At 41.6% G+C, this 20,537-nt stretch overlaps 1 long non-coding RNA gene across 3 annotated transcripts in view; it reads left to right on the top strand.

Annotated features, from left to right (window-relative positions):
- Positions 1–20,537, top strand: part of LOC144057484 (uncharacterized) — a 196,315-nt gene that overhangs the window by 125,175 nt on the left and 50,603 nt on the right. The window contains exon 6 of one of the 3 annotated variants that reach the window (XR_013295270.1): positions 3,561–3,646. The exons of the other annotated variants lie outside the window; for them this stretch is intronic. This is a non-coding gene — a long non-coding RNA (uncharacterized LOC144057484). Of the gene's footprint in view, positions 1–3,560; positions 3,647–20,537 lie in introns of those variants that run through there. 3 annotated transcript variants of the gene reach the window in all.

The following is a 20,537-nucleotide window of genomic DNA, read 5'->3' as shown; positions in this document are numbered from 1 at the left end:
ACAACACTCACGCTTATTTGGAAAGGCCTCTGAATCCATTTGGACGAACTCTGCAAATGCTCCTGGGAGAGGTGAGCTTTCGGCCAGACTCCTGTTGCTGTACATCACACCACCTGTAGGTGGCGGTATACTGGTTTTCCTTTCATTTAAAATGTTGTCCTTCGTTAAAATAATTGGTGCATTACGCTGACACAAGGATACAATTTTAGTGTTGAAATCTCTGACAAGCTATCAATACATCTCTCTTAAATTAATATATTTTCCTCACCTGTTCAAGCAAAGCCCATGATACGAGTAAAAGCAAAGCGTCAGCTACATCAAATATATCTCCAAGATGTGATGTGTAAAGAGTCCACGAAAGACTCAATAAATGTCTCCTGTCTTACCAAATCACCGTGAGCAGTAGTGCAGCTCTACTCTGGGGTACGATTGCTCGCACCTTGTTCCAGACAACTGTGTGTGGCCAACAGAGGCAGAGACAGAATGTGAGGTGTGTGGAGTGAAAGGAGGGACAGCTAAATAACAGAAAGAGAGAGCTGGAGGAGCACGACAAATACTAAAAGATGAAATGAAAGGCAGAGCAAGAGTAATCGACCTACATCTGTTGCTCATTATCCTGCTGGCCTCGTCGCTGGTAATCGCTCCAGCTGACATAACTCACAGCAGACCTTACTTTGGCTACAGATGGGAGTCAATGGGAAGGGGGTGCCTTTTGTGTGTGTATTGGGGCTGGGTCTCCAGTTAATTGTATCAAACAGAAAAGGTTACTGTTCCGCTCTTTAAATCGAATACAATTCTATTTGTTTTTAACACCTGTAAAAATCAAATCTTACCGTTTTTTTGTTTTTTTTTAAAGCAGCTGACCTTGAGAACTTCAATATTAAGCAGTAGAATAAAAAGCAAAGTACAGGAAGAATCTTGAAGCTAAATATCTTGTTATGGTGCTGTTGAGACCTCCGACTGCACTTCATCACCATGTCTCCCCATACCACCCAGCCTCTCACCCGCCCTCTTGTCAACTCAGGAAGGTCAGAGCTTGATTGTTCTCTTGCATGGACAAGCACTTTTTTGGGGTTGTTTAATCATGGAGCTGTTCTCACATATAATGCAGACCCTTGCACCCGCCCACCGTTGTTCGAAACAATTTGGATTTTTTTTAGGCATCACACATACCTAAAAAAACTGTAACACATATGTTAATATGACCACAATGATAAACAACATACCCATGGGTCAAAAACTTGAAATACTGTAATACAATATTTGTTAATCTTTCCTCTTTTGGCACCGACTGTCTCGTTTCCCGCCTAGGAGGCGGCCCGTGCCACCCCTGGCCTGATTCCACCAACGCTTGTGTTTGAAGGTGTATTTTCCAGCTGTTACTCGCAGCAGGCCGACATATCAGGCCAACATGAAAAAGCCGCCTACAGCTGTGAAAACACAGACGGCCCAGTGGCTCCAGGTGACTGCACACCTTGACTCCCATTCATCAAACCCTGTTTACCCTGGCTGGTCAGCCTAAGCTGCCCAGGAATCAACTCCTCTGTAAAGATTGATGTGTCCTGTGATGTAGGTATGAATAAGAGCTGGCAGCTGTGGCCAGAGGCAGTTCTAACCGTCTTGGACAGGAAGCTACACAGGAATGAAATGTGTGATTACGTCATACGAATTTCATTTTGTGTGTGTGTGTGTGTGTATATATATATATATATATATATATATATATATATATGTTTCCCACAAATTTGAAATCTACTTGGGTAGGTTTAGACTTCGGCGGTGTGGATGGGAAGTGGGTCATGTGACCCTCGCCCAGGCACGGAGGAAAGGACGTAGGAAGTACAGGGCCACTCGCTTTCGTGTCGGAGCTGCCTCCAGAGGGGATAAGAAGTTTTTTTAAGCACAAAGCGATTCAGGTATGGAGCCATACCATTCCATGAGAAATGGCCGTTGCCAGAGGCAACGAGCAAATGAGCGACAAACAGTGCACGTCGTCGTTGAAATCCATCCGTCCGCACCAAAACACAAAGCGTGCGCGCACACACACCAACACCAAATGTCCGAACCCGCCCAATAAGGGGAGGGAGATGTTTTTAAAGTAATATGAACAACTCCGGGCGTCTGTCTTCCGTAAACATCATGAGCACCTCCTACAGAACTACGAGATCCCGCGAGACGAGACATTACGAGAATTGCGCCTCAGAAGCGAAATGCTCTTCAATGGAAACACCAGCAAGTCGAAATTGTACTTTATCGAAATAGTACAATATCGCTTTTATTTTTGCGAAAAAGCTGTAGCAGCTAATGAGTGCCATTTTCCCTGAGAACTTTTGAGGAAAAGAAGAATATAATATCAAGTAGTCGTCCTACTCCTGAAGTAGTCATCACGAAAATGGGGAAGAATTCCGACCGTATCTTTCAAGCCACAACGTAACGAGAAACATAAACGAGAAACATAAATGGCTGTCCACAGGTTACCAAATTGTTGGTTGAAATCACTTGCCGCTCCGCTGCGATGTCAGTTTTTCTTCTCCCGGGTTGAGCCCACTTTGTGGGCACGAGCCAGTTCAGAGTACTATAAATTCCCATGTAAATTGGCAAATTTCGGGGCATGTGATTGTGTCATTTCACTCACCACGGAGTTGCAGGTTACATTATAGTGTGTGTGCATCAACCATACGTCAGTCCTGAATATTTCCGCTTTAATTTTTTACCGACACAGTGGTATAAAATAATAATTAAATAATATTTGATATTAAAATTACTAATAAAAATACCCCCAAATTCTTCTGTGCGCTCACATATGTGTCACTCGAGCATGCCCTCTCTAAAAGGTCACCGTTTGCCACTGCTCCATACATAGGCCTATTTTGTTTAATAAATGCGTCAACTGGTGTTACCACATGTTTTTTTTATTCATAATTGTCAAACTGTCAAAAGTGCACTTGTGCCACTGTTACCATGTAAGCAAAACGCCAGTTCTGGTAATGTCACACCATTTGATCCAAGTCCCCAAATTATGATTCACTTATTAATTTGCCTGCTATGCTGGCCACCCTTCCTAGTTCATGACCTTGTTTGAAATACTTTATTTTGAGCTGTAAACATTTTTTGGGATAGGATCAAGGATCAATGAAAGTTTTTGACATTCCCTGTCCAGCATTCAATGGTCGGTGGGTTGTGCAGGTCGCAGCATCGTCGGTTTGCAGAACTTGAGCACAGCAGCACAAAAAGGATGTGTGCGATATAATAATTAAGCAGGACATGCTTCTAGGCCTGCGTGTCAGCTCTTGTTGTTCTTGGGTGAATTACATTCATAAACAAACTCTCAATTAAATTTTCACAAACCAGTTGGTTTACAGTAACCTGAGAGCTTGCCTCGGGGCGACTACTGGCTTGGCCCACTCCGCTGGCAAGACTTGAGTGGCAGAACTCGAGGTTGGCCAGGTTTAGCTGAGCGGAAGGAAGATCGGAGCAGAAGTCAAAGTTGAAATCTGCTCGGACTTGTAATGCTCATAAATGGAGCTCAATGATAAATAATCCTTCCTGTTTGTCTGCAGCTTCTCGACCCACGCAGCTCTCACTCTTTGGCTCTTTGGTCAGCCTGCCAACATGTGACATAATAATGTGCACTAATAAGGTAAGCTACACTTAAACACAGGAAAATCTTATCAGATTTCTTCCTGGCTTCAAAGGAATGCATAATAACGTGCTGCTGAACTCGCCTCTGGGAGCAGGGGAGCCGTGTGGGAGGCTGGGAGAGGACTGCGGTGTGTTCCTGAGCTGCGATAAGCCAACATTTCCTCCCTCTTTGGCTTTATTTTTCTTGGGCTTAGGAGTCAGTCCTCGTATCCTCGGATACAAAGCCTCTGATCACTTGAAGATTTAGACATGTAGGAGCTGCGTCCTCTCACGTGAACCCCACCTCCAGTGTTGACCCCTCCCCCTACCCGCCAGCTCTACCTCCGGATGTGCACATGGAGCAGTGATGCGCCGACAGAAGAATCCGAATCGAAATCATGTTTATTGGATAAGTATGTAGAAACACACAAGGAATTCAAACGCGGATCTCTTGACTGGGACTATTGATAACGTAAATCTTTCTATTAGGGAAACTCTTAAAGCTGTCGTGAAGGTAAATAAGTGATTAGCACTGCACGACACGATGTGGTCAAGCTGAGGTAACCTGGGAACAGCATGGGCGCCATCCCATTTACAGGCTGCTGTTTTCTTTTTTCTTTTTCCTGTTGCTGAGGCAAACAAACTAGCGCCGCCGAGGCCTCTCTCCCCCTCGGGCGCTCTCCCACGTTTAGCACGTTATCCTTCACATCTGTAATAATACCGGCTCATTTGTTGTCATTACGCCTTTTATCTGCGACCTGCATCTTACATCCACAACATCCCCGTCGTTACACCTTCCTGCCTGTGCCGCCTTGTTTACACTTGCGGCCTTAGACTGTGGCCGGGCCGCGCTGGTTGCAGCCATGCCTGATTCTGTTGTGTAGGGTAATGCACTTTAGAGGATTAAAAAAACAAAACACAATGACTTGTGCTATTGCTATTTGTAGTTGGATTAACTAACATGTTGGTAATTAGCTTTCGCCCAAATTTGCGCTTTTTTTTCTTTTTGTCCGTTGGCAGTGACTCAGATTTCTCCTTCAAACTTTCAGATCAAATAATGTCAAAGCAAGATTCTGAAAAAAATATTGATTTTTTTTTTCTCAATTTCCGATCCAAATTGACAAAGAATGCTGAGCTTAAATGTCAATTTGATAGCTGTGTATTACATTTTCAAAGAATATTCTTCAAACTTTCACACATTATGGTTATTTATGTATAACCCTGTATAGCCCCCAAATTGAAGTGGAATTTTATCCACACATACATCATATATATGGTGCTTTACAGGGGCTCACAATCACCCACGCATACACACACACACACACACACATTCAAAGACTATTGTGTGGCTGCTGCCAGGTTAATTGGGAACAAATTAGGGTTCAGTATCTTGCTAAAGGACACTTTGACATGGTCAGGGTTGAGGTTTGAGCCCTTAACCTTCGGGTTGGGAGGCGACAACTATAACAGTGATCGTAACAAATAAAAGAAAAATGTTTAAAAAGTCAAATCGAAACATTTGTCTGACTACCCCTAGTAGCTACATCACAATTGACGTGTCCCAAATGGAGAAGGTGTCATGTTACATGTTTTTGTTGAATTGGTTCTGATTAGATTTATGTTCTCCCTCTGTCGTATATATTTGTCATTTTTTTGTCTTTTTTGTTTTGTTTTGTTTCCACCTGTTCTCGACAGCTCCCTCAGCCACTCGTGGTTGTCCTGATGTTTCTCGTCGTCTCGTTAGTTTGCTTGTATTTGTTTCCCTGCTTTCTGTCAGTCCTGCATTGTTTGTGTTAGCTGTCTCGGTTGTTGTCCTTAGTGCTTGTTTTGGTACTTTGAAACTGGTTGTTTTGGACTTTTATTAAGAGAATATTCTTCATAATTGCATACTTCTTGTTTTCTTTTTTTTTGTTGAAAATAAATTATTTTGTGAGAGCACTGCTTCCCCCCACTTGGGTCCACAACCAAGCCAAAATGCGAAGAAAAAGAAAACATAGAATCCTAGTTTATTTCTACTCTTTAATTCCCACAATGCCACGCTTCGTGACATCTTGTAGAAAAAAAGAAGAAGCTTTAATCATATCTTGATTGTTCTTTTTCCAATCTATTGTAGTGCTGGACATTAATTTTAAGTCATACTGTATATACACCATAATAAATCCACGATAAACCTGCAGCTGCTGACCCAAAGATTATATATCCCTTTACTTTGTAAGCCTCTCTGATATCTGGATGGTGATTCAGTTTTCAAATTGAAATTGAGTGCAGTAAATTTGAGATGAAATAAGATGTCAATTTTTGCACGTGCACTCTCACAGAGCTAGTGCACAGCTTGTGACGTAGCAATGTCGCTTGCCGTTTGGTAGGAAAAAGGGTTTCGTTGTTCCAAATTGGGTCGGAGCGGCGCAGAGCTGTCAGAGGACGTGACAATGCAGCGCTGGAAGAATAATGTAGCTTGTCAGAGTGTTGCAAGTGGTCTTCGCCTCTCGGTGACGAACAGTACTCGCCGTGTCATACACATCGGCTGTCATGACACATTTGAAGGCAACAACTTCCTCTGCAGCCGGCATGTGATCATTTGACAAATTGACTTTTAAACACTTTTAAAATGAGCCATAACTGTTTCTGTCTTGAAGTTTGAGCGCAAAGACAAGCAACATAAAGAACAATCTTTCCTTGAGTTGTCATTTTATTGTTCTCTTTGCAGGTTGAAATTGGTTTGTGAGCTGCTTTATTTGTCTTAACGCAGTGTCACACATGATTAGCTGTTTCTTTTGTTTTATTCTTAGATAGAATAAATTTACCGTGCTTTTATCTTTGTCATCTCCCTCATCCCTTCCTTCACACCTTAGAGCAGATTAGAGCATTGCCTGCTATCTCATAGCAAACCTAACAGGATTAAGCGGATAAAAATACACACTTTTGCTTCTATAGTGAATTACCTTCCAAAAATCTTGTTGTGAAATGAAAATGTCACAGCCTGTTTGGAAACAAGACAGAATTCAATGAAAGTATTCAGAGATGCAGAATTTCCGAAGAGGAGCATACAGCCTTATTTTAGTCATGTTTCTACCCAGCGGTTCGGTTGACATTGGTTTGTTACGGTACCGTTTCCCAACGTGGGGTGAGTGAAAAGAGTCAAAAGAGAACTACACACACACACACACACATATATATATATATATATATATATATATATATATATATATATATATATACTATAAACATTTTCAAGTTGCAATACAATTTCAAATAAAATTATATACACACAAAATCCTGTTGACTCTGCGGTCCTATTTTGGGGGTAGCCATCATCGTGCCTGACGTCATTTTAGACTTAAGCCAGACTTTTTAGGCTATTTTTGTTACGGTACCGTTTCCCAACGTGTGGCGAGTAAAAAGAGTCAAAAGAGAACTATACACACACACACACATATATATATATATATATATATATATATTTGACATGCATTTTCATTATTTGTTCAATTTTATTTCAGTTATCCACTGAAACAACAAAATGAGCTCAGCTCATTGTGTCCAATTCTTTTTACAGTTGAGAGAAATTCTGCATGAGCTCTGAGTGAGGTCAACAAATGAGAATGGACAAAACAAATGCACAGTGAAGTCCTAGCAGGTGCGAGGTAACAACTGCTGAACTTGAATCATGGGCGAGAAATGGTTGACAGAGGCAACCGTAATCAGAACCAGTTGTCTGGCAAATAGGTAAAATTGATATGTTTTTCTGGCTGTGGTAACTATGCTAATAATTGCAAACCTGCAACATTGTACTGGATAATGTGTTTATGTGTCACTTATCAGAAGCTCTGGTTGGCTTTGACATGATCGTGGTTCCAAGTAGCCTGGCGGTCCTTTATGGAAATAGAAAACAGCTCATCTTTTGTAATATCACACTTTGCTTATTTTTATGCATTTATGTAATTTCACACTAGGTGGGTGGGCAAGCACTCCAGAACCATGTACCTGTATGTGTATACACATACATAGGAAGTTATTTTTCATAGTATGGTAGTACAAAAGGGTCATTGACTTTGGTGCAGGCAGCGTGGGTTCGGTTCCTACTCGTTGAGAGTGTGAATGTGATTGTGAAGGGTTGTCTGTGTTTATTAAAACTGTTGCCAAACATATGGAGAATGTTTAGCGAACGTTGCAACCTTAAACAAAACCTAACGAACCCCGATGAGGAATCAACATTTGCTACCTTAGCAAACGTTCTGAATCTAGTCTCTGGGAAACAGAGAATGAAAAAGCAATTATTTGCGCCACAAGGCCATTAAAAGTCTTTCTCTTTCATACTTTCTCAAGAGTGACAGTTTTAATCACCATGAATTAAGACGTGTCATACAAACAATTTCCAATAAGAGAGGTCTGGAACAAGTCGTTTTTGTTGTTATTCTACTTTAGGAGTTGCCCCCCAGATTGCCTTGTTGGCTTATTTGTTGTATAGTAATTGATCATAATTTGACTATTATTGGAGGTGCCTACAGAAAATTGCATTTAAAGCTAGTTTCTCCACATTTGTAAGACTTTCTTCAGGTATGATAAAAAAAAAAGTGAACCACATTTTCACCTTAAAATATTCTAATACAAAGTAAATAAATCATATTTGACAACTGTTTTAAAATAAATCACGCAGTTTGCAATGAATATCTGCACTGCAAAAATTGAAAACTGATAACTTTCAGTTATAGTGACAAGATTTTTCTGACTAATATAACAATATGGGACACTTGAAATAATATTAAATTCCTTGATGTTTTACCATTAGTGAGGGTAGAGGGTAGTCGATCATATTTGACCTTGAGGAGGGTGTATGGGGTGTACTGAGGACAACAGGAGTGTTAACGTCTCCAGAAAAGAAAAAAAAAAGGAGTGTTAACGTCTGCACACATCACTTTGCAGAGTACATTCTATTATTATTATTATTATTGCTGTTGACTTTATGGTCTTAATATTGACCAGCCAAACTGTGCTGACTAACGACCGACTGTGTGGCTATTTAGCAGTAAGACCAAGCCCAATTGGCGCTGTGTGCTATAACTACTGGGACACATGCCGGCAAGGCTGATGGCAAGGGTCTGATGTCTGATGTGCTGGCAGACGTCACGGCGCTCAGAAATGGGTGCTTGCCTTATTATTTTTGATAGTAAGTATTTAACAATAACTTGTTGTTGGATAGTGAGAGACCCATGTACCATTTTTATCGCTGTGTGTCTACGATGTCCCAATTAGTTTTTCAGCCTTGGGGTTTGGCATCACAAAAATAGCCTTAAAAGTCTGGCTTAAGTTTAAAATGACGTCAGGCACGATGATGGCTACCCCCAAAATAGGACCTCTGAGTCAACAGGATTTTGTGTGTATATAATTTTATTTGAAACTGTATTGCAACTTGAAAATGTTTATAGTATATATATATATATATATATATATAATAGTGGTTGGTGTGAGTAGTTTACTGTGGTGTGTTGCACAAAGATAACAATATAACATAAAGTATCAATTATATTAAATGAGTTTCACTGTCTTCACTGTGTGCTCATTGAAAAGAGTCTTCCTTTGACATCTTCCAAGCTTCTTCACTTTGTTCAAGCTCAGAAGATATTGACATCAATCGCTTGTTATCTCTCTGCTCCTTTGGCTAAACAGGATGTCGGAAACCGTTCAGTCCTTCTACCATCTGCTGTCACAGCGCCCCCCCCGCCCTCCCTTCCCCATTTTTGTGCAGTAAAGCGCTGCGACAGGTTTCCCTCCAAGTCTGAGCAGGTGGCTCATGGTGGAAAATGGCGTGTATTGCGACGGTTGGACTGGCTGGTGGCGATGGTGTGCGAGTATCGAGTGGTGTGCAAAAGTTGCAGCTCTCAGGTGCGATCATGCCCGGGTAGGGTACGGTCACGTGTGGCGCTGAGCGGCGTGCTGCGGACTTTCACGCACCAGATGGACCCGCTCTGTCACACTCCGGCTCGAGGCCTGGCGACCACCGGCCTCCCACTTTCATTAGTGGCTTGGCCGCGTTCACAAGTTTGGAGAGCAAGAGAGCTTCGATCTGAGGATTAGCAGCACATCTGAAGCAACAAATGGTACACTCTCTCCCTTTTTTTCACCAGCGTCAACCTGGCCAAAGTCGAGCAAGGCTGCTTAGGAGGTGCCAGGGCTGTCTGCAATAGAAAAACGGCTCTTCATTGGATCATTCTGTTGAAAGGATGACATCGTTAGTGAATACAATTAACTGATCTGGGGTGGAAGGGTGGATGAGTGTATACACTTTTTTGAGTAGCAGTTTTGAGTTTGGTAGTTTGAATCTGGGATATAGCCTTTTTTTCTGGCTTCCTCTCACATTTTTTTTTAAAAACATGCATATTCGGTTAATTGAAGGCTATAACGGCTAGAGCTTTAATCTTGATCAGGATGAAAATCTTTTCCCCTGTCTTATGAAAGGTACACCCTAAAAACAGATCTGTCAAATTGACCAAAAAAAAGGTTACATTTGACCAATATAGCTGGTAGTTATGTGTCCGACAGATCCTTTGGTTAAAACAACCACTCTAGAATGGTAGGTGTTTTCAACCAATATATTTTGGTGATTGGGCTAACAGATACAAACTGGTTATTCTGACCAAAATAATGGCTGGCATTTTTCTCGGGAATCACGGGATTCCTGAAAAAAGTACCACTGATTGTCACACCCACCTAAGTGGGATGAAATTTGTTATGAAATTCATTTGACCCATCCCCTGAGGGAGCGGTGAACAGCAGCAGATGGACTCTGCTTGGGGATCATTTGGTGATCTTTCTTTCTATTGTAACCAATTTCATTGGTATGCCCGTAACCACCCGGAATGGTCAATGTCTGACCAATCTATTGTTTAATCAAGTCAATATGACCGTAACCTAAAAGATTGTTTTTTTTTTTTTTAACCAATCCATTTTTGGAGTGTAGTCTGCTGGATCAATACCTGCTTGATCCTCCTCCTCTCATGCACTTTTCCTCCCGTTTTGCACACCTGACTCTCATTTTGAGGCCCCACGAAGCACTCAAGCTTTGTGACCCTCACCGCTGCAGCTCTTGCCGCTTCCTCTCCGCAAGGGTAGCCTCTAATAGATTCCCTGGGCCCCCATGTATTATTAATGCTCGCTGCTCTCCAAGGTGGCAGTGACAAATAGGGAGCAGAATTTACTGACTAGCGCTGAATGTACTTTTTAGTCATGCTTGAGCTTCCCGCAGTCCATACGGTTGCCAGTTTCTCCTGCTTTTCCCTGTGAAGAAGTTCTTCTTTCCAAGTGCTTTTGGAAATTCAGAGCTCTGCCGTGTGCACCTGTGCCGCTCCGGTTTGGAGTAATTGAGTTGCAGCGGTGATTCTTTGTTTGTTCTTGCTTTATTTAGGACACTGTGCGGAATTGCCCGCGGCCGTGTCTATTTGGTGTTTGTAAGTCTCACAGTTCCATGGCTATATGGCTTGGCTGCCGTGTAACAGACTCCCAACAAGCCTCAGGGAACAGCATTGGTGGGGCTTAACCCAGATTTGTGTGTCTCTCTCAGCTCTGACCTCCCTGCGTTGCTCCTACCTGGATGTGACAGGACCACAAAAGCACTCGGGATGAATCACACCCCTGGAGCCATTTGGCTTTTTTTCACAGATAAAACTGAACTACCTGGAAGGAATCAAATAAAACAACTGCAACATATGTCTTATAGTTGGCACCTTTATCGTGGTACCCCCTGGTGTTTCTATGTGAGATTTGGAAGTCTGGCGTCACCTGTTGAGCCAAATGATTTAAAGTGGTTGCAACAAAGGGAACATAACATTGTAAGGCCCTTTCAGCTTTACTACATTTCATTTTATCAGCACAAAAAAAAAAAAATGCCTGCGATGATAGTCATAATTATTATTAATTTATTATTATTATTAATGTCCCAACATTGTCTTTTTGTTGCATTATCATGTATAGTCAGGGTCACACCTCTCCCTATCACAAATGTATCATAGATACAAGATGGCCATATGCAAACATGCCGTTTGACAATTAATAACAGTAAACAGTTAGCAGGAAATACATGAATTATTTAAATAAATAAATAAATAATAAATAAAGATACATTGAAAACAATAATTACACAAATCTAAAGTGAACATGCAAGTGTGCCATTCATTAACTACCATAATTGATCATCGCCAAGCCACTAAAACACTCGTGTCATTGATGATCTGAGTCAGGAGTGTGGTGGCCATCGGGAATTTTATGAGTTTCCTGAACGGCCTGGCCATTTCCCGGCAAGTACAATTAAAATTCAATGAAATTCATGACGCAAAACTAAAGTGTTTAACAATGACGCTTTACCCTATATAAGCCTGTTTACAACATTAATTTCATACAAATATTACAGGAAGGATTTTAACTACACAATACTTGATGATAGTAAATAATAAAGCATAGAATTTTTTTCCGTTAAGATTAAAAGCTGACGCAGATAAAAAAAAAAATATATATTTTTAATTTCTCAGAATACCTAGTTTTATCTAAGTCTTTTAAATGGCTGCTCAAACAATTTGGGTACACTGATAATAAATACACTCATTGTCACAGATATGTGATGAGAATTAGTTTCTCTGGATTCCATTGAATTCAATTCCACTTCCTACATTTCAAATTCAATTCAACATCCAGTGGGATGGAGTCAAATTAAAACTTCATCAATTGAATTGATCTGAAATCCAAAATATCAAACAGCCGAACAGAACTCGCACGACAGTGTTCTGGGTTTAGGAGAGCCATCCCTTTGTTTAGCAGTAGTAGTAAAAACATGTTTTAAATCGAATTCAAAAGTTGTTTTATGATTTTTTTTTTAAATGAATGTACAGTATTGATTGCAATGTACTGAATGCTTAACATTTTAATTGGGTAAAATGATATTACTTCTTAGGGTCCATTCCATGCCATCCTCTCTTGAAACAAATCAAGTCATACTTAGTTTGAAGTTGTAAAAGAAAGCAGTGAAGACATTAAATGTTGGTTGAACGAACATAGCTCACCTTTGGTTGAAGTTTAATACAACAAGTTGGTGCAGAGTGAACCATTTAACATATGCGTGATGCTTTAACTGTGGAGCTTCTCCCTGGAGTCCGCTCGCAGGTTGCAGCAGGAGGTCAACGCTCTTCTCAAGATGGAGGTGGGTGAAGGGTTCTCCCAACACACAAGCATCCACCCCCTCTCTGCTCTCATCCTCCCAACCATCCCCCGCCTCCGTTTTTATTCACCCGGCGCCGTGACGCCAGGATCCACTCTACAGATGTTTCCCTGTTGATCAATTAAAAACATGCTTTGGTGAAATAATTAGCTGACATTTGCTCCTACTTAACAGATGTTTCTGTATGAAAGTACAGAGGTGGAGGACAGGCAGCGTGTGTGTTGATGTGTGTGAGGGAGGAGGGTGAGTTTCTTTTTTTTAAGATTATTTTCATTTGCAAAAAAAAAAAAAAAATCCTGCTTGCATTTCAAAGAAACTTACACGTTTTAAGGTAATTATAAGAGGTGAGCCCTTCCCTGGAATGTTTGGATGCTAATGTGAGTGTGATCATCATAGTTAACCATCGTTTACATAATTAGCCTGTAATTAGCGTCACATTAAGGCAATAATATTGGCATTATGCAATTAATTAAAAGCAAACATGAACGGTTGTGTTGTTTGTCTGCGCCTCCCTAATCATATTTATTGTCTTTGCGCACAACAAATCCAGCCATCTCGTGCTTCGATCCCCACGCCTTCACTCGGCAACTTTGGGCTGCCTTTGACAGCTCCCGCAGTCGGAATATTGATTTGAATTCAGCTCAGAAAACAAAGAAATAGTACACTAGACAAAGTACGGGCGTTTTGGTGTAGTCTCAGTTTCTGTTGTGATCATGCTAACGCTAAAGAACATTCTGCATCCTTCTTGTCAGGCAGAGGAGATTCCCTCCACAGAAAGGGAGGTGGGGAGGTCGGCAGTGCAGCTTCCCTAATGGCAGACGGCTTGTCAGGATTAGGGCAACAGGGGTTGTAAAATCTCGGCGTGATGAGGTGACTCGCTCTCCCTCTCAGCTCCAGCACTTTTACAGATTTGCCCAGCTCTCCGGAACTTCCTCCCCTCACGCCGCCTTGCTTCGGTGCCGGCTCTCCTTTTGAAGGAGTGCATGCTTCGATGCCATCTGTCCAAGCCCCCCAGCTTTTCAGGCTAAATTGGCTGATTTCATTACCATTCAGGTGAAGATTTTGTGTGTCTTCTGAAAGGAGAGAAGAATCCGAATGTCAGCGCAGGGAGGAAGAAGGTGCAAAAGGTTTAAATGTTGCTGTAAAGATATGGCCTCGACTTTGGCAGCTAATCCCCGAGGTGGTTAATGAACTTGCTCTCTTAAAGCTCCTGAGCTAATGGATCAGATGCTCTCATCAGCTCTGACTTTGGCCCGTTTCTACTCCACTAATTTCATGCATGTTACATTCTTTTCGATAGACAAGTGTGCACAGTGTAGACCTTGTGCAACTCAAATTTGACTACGTGATCATAGCACTGTGGAACATCTATACCATTGAATCATTAGTAGTAGTAGTAAGCAAAGGGGTGCATGCGGTACTTTTTTCAGTTTAATGCATAAATAATGCACGAAAGAAGGTACTATACCTTCTATATTCTTTCCATTCCAGCTTTGGTCAACAAAATTCGATCTTCCCTTAAAAGCACCACACCAAAATGATGGGCTCCCCAAAAGAAGTGCGCACAACAAAAGTGGAAACACAAACATTGCGTATCAATCAGAAGTGAACAAAACAGATTGGTGGAAATGGGTCAGTTAACCACTCCTCAAATCCTTGGGCTTCTCCTTGTTTGTGGAGGAAATCCTCCAAAACTTATTAATCAGACATTAAATCCCAAAGCGATTTAACTATGCCTGAAGACATATTGCAGCTTCTTTTGTCTTCCTATTTATTTAGTTTTTGCCGTATTTAATTTCATTGCACCAACCGACAGAAAAAAGTACACAAGAAAACAAGTTAAAAGAAAGACCTCAGAAGCAAGCTCGCCTGTCAGAAGCTCTTCCTTTCTTGAAAATTACCTTCCCGCATGTTATTGCCGAGGTTTACGCTGGAAGTGAACAGGCAGGCAGGAAAGAAGACAAAAACACTTGACATATCCCGAGGCTATTTCTTTTTGCTGCAGATGCGGAGGAACAAAACGAACTCCCCAAGTTCAGGTTGAGGCTCAGCGTAGCCGTGGGCTTGGACCCACCAATGTGTGTGTGTTTGTGCATGACTGTGTACTGCAAAGACACATTCCCCCCCCACTCACCTCGCGCAGACACACACATCTCGCCGTCTTGCAGTACATGAAGTGACAGGGCAATTTGCATTACTGACCTCCACTCCAATTCACATGGACAAACACATGCACGTAATCACACGCACATTCCTCATCACATAAAATGTTGATTTTACCTCTCAGGTGTTCTCTGTCAGACTCCCTGAGCATACAGCGGTGCGTTTTTTTTCCTTCGCTATAATTTGTATATGGCAGCAAATGGGGGAAGCGTCGGTGTTTATGCCCGTTTGTAGTCATGTGTCACGTCTGGTTTAGATCTCTGTGCTAAAGCCTCGGGGTCAGGTGTTAGGTTCAACACTTGTGCAGAAATCGGAATGACCTGTACCGCCTCCGGGCTGCAAAACCAAGCACAACACACAGACGGAGGCGGGGCACTCACCCAGTGGAATCATGGGTAGACCCAGGCTCTAATTGTGTCAGCTTCTATACACGAAGAGATTTACCTTGTTTCCTTAGTGCTAAGCAATGAACACATTCCAACATGGAATGATCAGAAACTAGATGTAAGCTCAAATGATCACTATTACAGCGGAACAATTAACTCTTTCATTACATATGACGTATCAATACTTCATATGTGCCAAAGTCACCGCATACATATGACATATATATACGTCATAAGCTTTTTTTTTTTTTTAAATGCTAGAGTGTACAGGAGGGTCTGGCACAGCTTCTGACTGAAAGATTAGGCTTGACTGCAATGTTATTTAAAAGAAACCGCCAGCAGGGGGCAGCAAGCATAAAATCAGCCAGTATCGCGCAAGGATCTTGTTGCAGAAGAAGAGAAGCAGGAAGTGTAGATTGGGACTGGGAATATCAATTAATGGCTAAAAACAAAAACAAAAAATATCGTCTGTCACATACTAGAGTGGTTAAGAACAAGATGAAGTAGAAAATAAGTAGATAAGTAGAACTAAACAGTTAACCCTGGAGGATTGCTTTTTGGCTTAAAAAATAGCATCCTCATTGGCTCATCAAAGCATGACGACGGCAATCGAGTTGCTGTACGTCAAGGAATGACGTTTCATTCGTCGAGCAAACATAACAAGCAACCGTCGAGCGATGATCCGCGGGATTAACGGCTCGTTTCGGCGGTCACGTTGACCCCTGGGCGACCCCTGGGCGACCGGATGCTGCGGCAGAGCTGCAGTCAGACCAGCCAATTGTTTATTTTTTATGTGCAATAAACTGTTATTTTGTTATCAAAAGCACTTTTTGGAATGTTGATTTATTGCATGAAAACATTTAGATGTTTGAGCTGTCACAAAAGAAAAAAATTGTCGTGTTAATTGTTAATGTCCAAGTTGTGCTTGAAATGTTTGTTTTACAAAAAGCTCCTTTTTCTACGTTTTTTCTCAGGAATTGGAATTTCGACAAAACTTAGCTATTTTCTAACACTAATAACTATCAAATGGAAAAAGATAGAAATACACTTCTTTTTTCTGATGAAAGAAGAGAGTAATCCTTCTTTTGTTATGTTCCATGTTTATATAGCAATAGAACAAAATATTCTGTGGTCCCTGCAATATCAGTCAAAATCCAGTAAAACGGCTGGTATTAAAGGGGGTTGCTTCAATGAGTTAATTAGACACAATTTTTGGGGGATTTTTAAGGTTGCCCTATCATCCTTTTTCTAAATCCTCATTGGGAACACGGTTGAGGTGGAGCCTATTTCGATAAGTGGATAGGTCGAATTTGGCGCCGGCCAATCACACTGCACAAACTCTATAGGCCAACAAGCATTTAAACTCACATCTATCGACAATTTTGAGACTTAAATTAACCCAATACACATGTTTTCAGAATGTGGGAGGAAGCAGGAATATCATGAGAAAACAAAAACGCAAGTGAGGGGAGAATATGCGAACAGAATCGCAATCAAAATGAGTTTATTTTGTGGAAGCACCATATTGAAATACAGTTGCAAGAGTTCAGTGATGTACAAACAACAATAAATCTAGTTAGGAGAAAACATGCGTGCATGTGGCAAAGGTAGATAATCACCTCACAATAGTTAAAATGAATGTACAAAATAAATGACCAGAAAAAATAAAAATACACTCAGCCTTACAGCACCTGACATCAAAAGGAGAAAAGGTGCAAGACACAATGCCAGACAAAAGGCACCTCATTTCAGCTTAGTTTCATTTCATTTTGAGTTGTTAAGGCTGCACAAAAGAAGAAACTCTTAGCAAAATGAAATTTGTAGTATTTAATGGGAAGGAAATGTTTGTTTTCAAGAACAAAAAAAGCTGGCAGCAGGATGTCATTTAGGGTTATATTACAATACTGAAGGCCCAAGAAAAAAAAAGCCTGGCGTGGTATACTGTTATGTCATTCAGTTTCTGCGCACAACTCTTTTACAGTTCTGCTACCAAACCACACAATGCTTGAGCTGGACAGGATGCTCTCAATTATACATCAGCAAAAGTAAAAAAAAATAAATAAATCAGAGTGCATTCCTAAGGAGCCCCTAAAGTGACATGGAGAAAAAAAAGTTTCTCATTCCAATGAGAAAACTTTCTAGTTCTAACAAGAAACTTTTGCGTTTCTCGTTTGAATGAGAAAGTTTGTCATCAGGATGAGAAAGTAGTCCATTGCATGCTAGAATGGGAGATCCTATATCTACATTTCGGCTAGCATTTCCGTGTGGAAATGATAATGAAGGACCTAGTTTATATTTTCCCCTTGGGACTTTATTATAAGGATGTTGTTGCTTTTTTTGCGAGATATCACCATTTTGTTGTGTCATTTAAAACATCGGAAGTCTTGTAGTCTGCTAAATAAGCTACCGCTCGCAGGTAAAGACATCCTCATCCTAGCGAGAATGTTTCTTATTCAAACGATGGAACTTTTTTTGTTAGAACAAGACAGTTGTCCTAATGGGAAACACATTTTTCGGTTGCATCCTGAAAAAACGATTTGTTTTACGATTAGCGTCAATTATTTTGCTTACTTCGATGTTAAGCAATCTGCGGGTCCTGTATGATCGTGATTCATGTCTTCTTGTTGCACACCATGTCCTCTTAGGGCCCTGATGGGCAGAGTTTTACAAGGTTTAGTTATGCAAAAGTAAACTGATGTGAGGTTATAATCTATGAATGAATTTTTAGGCTTGAAGTCCTACAGGAAGTATGAATGGCCAGAATAGAATGTCCTCAGTGCCTCTCTGACCGGCCGCCTGTGGCAGATCAATAGAGCGGCCAAGCGGCCAACACACTTGCCTCTCTGACAGCTGCGCGCCGGAGCACGGGGCCCGGAATAAGTCGAGGGGTGTGGAGTGCGCCGGTCCATTATGGTGTGTCATGGCAATGAAATGAGTTGTCAGGAACTGCCAGATCAATGGCTGACATGAGCACACTGAGAGGTGCATGCGGCTTCCTAAAGTTATTACCTCCACCTCGCTGTCACAAATCCAGCTGTGATGCATTACATGTGTTCGCTGTTGTGCAGTGTGTGTGAGTGGACCGCAAACTGACGGCAATCGGATGAAAAATGCGGTTTCCGCTCCATTCGTCTCCCATATAGCTTTGTGCTCTCGCCGGCCGACGCCATTGTCCCGCTGCACTTTTGTTTGTAAATAGGCATCACTCACTGTAGTGTTTGTTTCGTCACAGCAGCCACGCGGCTCCTCTGGAACCATCCAAAGTGATTCTTTTTGTGTTTTAAATGTACAATCCATCAATTTTGCCAACAAAACCAGGAGGCTCATCCTGGAAGTCACCCATCAGAAGTGCTTAGACGTGTGCAACACACTCGGCTGCACAAAGACAAAGACGAGGATGAAAATGTTTGGTGTCTGAGACGTTTGAATAGCACTCCACTTGTTTCTCCAATGTGATGACGAGTACCATTTAAATAGAGGCCAGGCTCCACCCATGGACTCATTTGATGACCATTGATCATGACATGGTAATTTTTCAAGGCTAATTTCCAAAATGTGGCTCACACGTACCGTCTGGACTTATTAATACAACCGGCGGGGCCTCGGCCTCTTCGCCCCAGCCCCCGTTTTGTGCGTGACGTGGCGGCGCTGCTCGTGGCAATAATAAATCATGCGGTGACAAGTGTGGCTCTCTCATAACCTTGATGGACTGAGAATCAACGACCCCCTTCAAATAACGCCTGATTACGCAATTGGCATCGATCATCGCTCTTGTCTTCTTCCATAAGGACGAGCTTGTTCCGCCACTTTGACTCAGACAACTAAAACACGCAACAATGGCTTTTGTTAAACAGCTCATAAATCCTTCAATAACAAAACTAATCCAGGAATGTGCTTTGAATCCAATCTGAAAGCGCTTATAGACTCTAGGTGTATTGCATTAAAACGGTACAAGCCGTCAGGTAAAGCAAGGCAAAATAAATCCAAGCCTCAGCTGCACTGTGTGTGTTTTGTCATCCCGCCTGCGCCGAGCCAGAGAGAGCTGCCAACGGGACCCACGGGTAGTACCTCAGGTCGGGCACGCTGACCCGCCTGTCAGTGTTACTCACAGAGGTTTGAATACGGGGTGACAGGTGCCAATCTGTGGCGCTGGGGCGATAACGGCGTCAACCGGGCGGCGCTCTGAGGGGACCTCGGCAGCCACCTTTACATATGCCAAACACTTGAGCTTGTGTGGGAATAACAATGATGCATTTGCTTGAATCCTCACACTTTGGACTTGATTTATGGGTTCTGAGTGGAAGTGATAACCTGTTTAACGCTTGGCTGGACTTCTTCTTTTTCCTTGCGTTTGGGTGACATTTACCTTCCTGTCACGCAGTTTGTGCATACGCTGGTGATGGTTGTGACATTCTGTCTTCTTCTGTGACAACACTGCCGGGGTTTCAGCTCTCCGTGTTATTAGCTTTGTATGTTCTGTTAATTTATTGGTGGCAATTTAAAGAGACGGGGATTCTTTGGAACACCACATGTATTTCTTGTTTACAAAGCACACAGAAGAAAGGTAGAAAAACATGTTAAAATAGCCCATAACGCACACACACGTACACAAACTCACACAATCACACAGTCTCAGTGGAAGAAGAAAGTTACTTGAAAATTATATATTGGTGGCCTGGTGGGTGGTGTCTGGTCGGTGCTGGATTTCACTTTCCTTTCTTTTCTTTGGTCCTTCCTCGGGTTTCCTGACAGCCTCACGACTCTGGCTGGAAGTGTTCGGTTTAGGTGAACGGTATGGGATTATTTTTTTTTCAATAGGTTTTAGGTGAACTAATGAATACACACTCACTCGCACACACGCACATACACATAATCACCCACATACAAAAAAATAAAATTAAAATAAATAAATAAAATAAAATGTAAAAAAAAAAATAAAAAAAAAAGAGCAATTATGATGACATGTCAAATCGGTAAAGTTACCGAATGAATAATACTGAGCTCTCCAGGAAGAAAAAAGAAAAAAAGAAAATGAAATATTGGTTGAAGTCCTTTAAGGCTGTAGTCCTGCAGGTTTTAGAATGTTTTCGTCTTCCATACACAACTGATTTATATAACCAGATCATCAGCAACCTCTGCAGAAGCCTGATTATAATCCTAAT

This window comes from Vanacampus margaritifer, chromosome 1 (genome assembly GCF_051991255.1).
Source record: "Vanacampus margaritifer isolate UIUO_Vmar chromosome 1, RoL_Vmar_1.0, whole genome shotgun sequence".
Lineage (NCBI taxonomy): Eukaryota > Metazoa > Chordata > Actinopteri > Syngnathiformes > Syngnathidae > Vanacampus > Vanacampus margaritifer.
This window is presented reverse-complemented; position numbering and strand designations above follow the sequence as displayed.